The sequence below is a fragment of the Protobothrops mucrosquamatus genome, unplaced genomic scaffold, assembly GCF_001527695.2.
Source record: "Protobothrops mucrosquamatus isolate PMUCROS unplaced genomic scaffold, P.Mucros_1.0 scaffold11638, whole genome shotgun sequence".
Classification (NCBI taxonomy): Eukaryota; Metazoa; Chordata; class Lepidosauria; order Squamata; family Viperidae; genus Protobothrops; species Protobothrops mucrosquamatus.
Window position 1 is genome coordinate 1 of NW_015397417.1, and position 2,736 is coordinate 2,736.

At 41.0% G+C, this 2,736-nt stretch overlaps 1 long non-coding RNA gene and 2 other non-coding genes across 3 annotated transcripts; all 3 read left to right on the forward strand.

Moving 5' to 3' along the window:
* Nucleotides 1-275: 275 nt before the first annotated feature.
* On the forward strand, nucleotides 276-410 carry LOC114923770. The gene has a single exon (XR_003810706.1). It is a non-coding gene; the product is annotated as a small nucleolar RNA SNORA18 (small nucleolar RNA).
* Nucleotides 340-2,420, forward strand: LOC107301336. The gene is made up of 3 exons (XR_001549284.1): nucleotides 340-536; nucleotides 1,506-1,586; nucleotides 2,140-2,420. It is a non-coding gene; the product is annotated as an uncharacterized LOC107301336 (long non-coding RNA).
* Nucleotides 1,205-1,326, forward strand: LOC114923769. The gene has a single exon (XR_003810705.1). It is a non-coding gene; the product is annotated as a small nucleolar RNA SNORA32 (small nucleolar RNA).
* Nucleotides 2,421-2,736: the final 316 nt, after the last annotated feature.

Below are 2,736 nucleotides of genomic sequence, written 5' to 3' on the forward strand. Positions count from 1 at the left end.
CCACGTGAGCCCAAAGCACAAGTGAACTGCAGCTGCTTCAGATGAAGAAAAAGGCACGGCTTGGTATGGAATCTCATTTCCTTTTTATCTTTCAAATTGTGAGCACTAAATTGAACGTTGTCTGGGTTTTTACATACCCGCCAATTACATTTTTAGTTGATGTAATACTTGAGTTGGAGGTGGTAAAATGTAATAGATACCCGATTCTGATAAAACTTGAGTCCCAAAATAGTAGGTGGAACCTGTATAAGGTGTAACAATATTGAAAAAGCAATATTGAGGTCTATCCCGATGGAGCCTAACTGTAGGTTCTTTATCGTTGGAAACGCCTCATAAAGCAACAGACTTGTGATTTCGTTTTACCCATTAATCTCTGTGCTTGATGGGTGCAGTAAAATTACAAGACAATAAAGATCTTAGGATAGCCCCAGCGTTCCTCCTAAAGAACAGCCATGAAGAAATACTTTTTCCCTCTGCAGGTGGGGGGGACGTGACATCAGTTGTGCTGACCCTTCTGAAATTGTGTTCATGAAAAGGTAATGTGCCCAGTTTTGCCTCATTTATTTTGATTGCAGCCTTTTAGAGCCTTGATGGCACATAATCCCACGTTCAGCCTGAAATTTGGATTTCTTAAAACAGTTCAAGATTCTGAAGTAACATAAAACAAGAGACCTTAATTTCCTTGAAGAAAATATGATTGCACCGTCCTAAATTCTGGGAAGATACTGCAAGGATGGAGAATATGAAAACATATTCTTCTGGTATATTTCAAATGTCTTAAAGTGATAATTAACTATGGAGCCTTGCTTTCAGTTTTCACATTGGAACTGGCAAGTGAAAATCCACCGCTAATTGCTGAAATAAATAGACCTTTCTTTTAGATCATAATATCTTAAGAGGTAGTCCTTGATGGATGATTGCCCAGCTTGCCCAGCATGGTTGTAAGTCATGACGGTCGTAAATAGGGTCACCCATATATCTGACCCAATTTTATAACTTTTTTTGTGGTGTAGGTTAGGCAAACACAGCAGGCCTAAAGCACCCATTATAATCATTAAGCAAACCAATGGTTCACTAGGAGGCTGGTCTTGCCAAAAATGCTGGCTTTTGGCAAAACCATCACATAACTGCAGAAAGCCATAAATGTGGACAGCCCATTGTCAAGTGCCCAACAAGCGGTCATAAGTCAAGGACTACCTGTATTTGGTCTCTACCAAGGCTGCTAGAAAATCTTATTTCTGGTATGCTGTGGACGTGACCGCAAAGCAACCCCTCTAGATTTTTTACACTGCTGCCATGGTAGCAACAAATCTGGTGGGAACATTAGGGGGTGGGGGAATTTAAGAATTGAGGGCCAGAATCTAAAAGCTTTAAACCGAAGAATGTCTCTAGCTTTCTGTGTCTTCCCTTGCATCTCGGCTCTACTTGCGTTCTCATCTAAAACAGATTAATAAACCAGAACAAGATTCACTTGATGCTTATCATGTTTTCCCCCCCGTTTTCAGTCGTGAGCCTTTATCGAAATACCCCTGACGAAATCTCAGTGGGGATCTGCAGAGTTGGCTGAAAGCGGACTCAAGCTAAAGGTAAAAAAGAAGGCTGTGGAAGTTGCTGGGCAGAAGGTCACTTCAAAGAGGGTTGTGTGCTGATCAACAAGCAGCTCTTAACGCGGTGACCGTACATGGAAGTCCTCTGTAGGATATCAAGGCGATTTGGAGTGCTCTGTGATCTGTACGAGAGGAGACACCTTTGGGAGTCAGAAGTAGTTGGATGGCTCCCTTGTAGAGGGGTCCTCAACCTTGGCAACTTTCAGACTTGTGGACTTCAACTCCCAGAATTCCTCAGCCAGCAAAGCTGGCTGAGGAATTCTGGGAGTTGAAGTCCACAAGTCTGAAAGTTGCCAAGGTTGAGGACCCCTGCCCTTGTAGGTCATTTAGGATGAACAGCTAAATGAAAGTTGGGGAAAGTCCGTTATAAATTTCAATCACTCTTCAGAAGAAGTATCTTCCCCTGGGCTACAGGGACCAAAACAAGCAGCTAAACTAGCTCTATAAATCTCCCTTGAGGGTTGGTGAAAAGAAAAGGCCAAGCCAAAAATACATTGATTTACCTCATGAAAATACTCTTCTTCTATTTTAGGTAGCTGACACTTGGAAGAATGCTGAGAGGATGACCTGGAACAGAATGGTCTCTGCCAAATATTTGGGCCTTGATGCTTGAAAAATTGTGGAAATTCACCGAGCGACTATTTTCTTAACAAAAGCTTGAGATCTGTGTCTTTTAAGCAGCCATGCTCTTGGGTACTTCTAATTGTTAAACAGATATTGATTTGAATAATCTTAGCTTTCTCCAACTGCATTTGCAGTTTTGCTGTACTGTGGTTTAATTATGGCTTAATTAATAAATGATATTAAGCATTAGTCATACAACTGAATTCTGTTTCCTGATCTTGTATACATTATTTACATTTTGGCGTTGTTCCTCTATCTTTTTTATATCTCACTAGCTGTACCTCGCCACGCGTTGCTGTGGCTGAGTGGTTAAATGGAAAAGAAAGAAAAGAGAAAGCGCACGTTTGTAATATGTTTAATTTCACAATGCTTGTGGGTATACAATATTTTTTGTTGTTCCATTGTCTGTGCAGATATAGAGATTGTCTGGTTTGCCGACTCTAGAACACGCAACATATAATTGTCCATGTGAGAAGCAATCCGTGTCTAGATCTAAACCGCACAA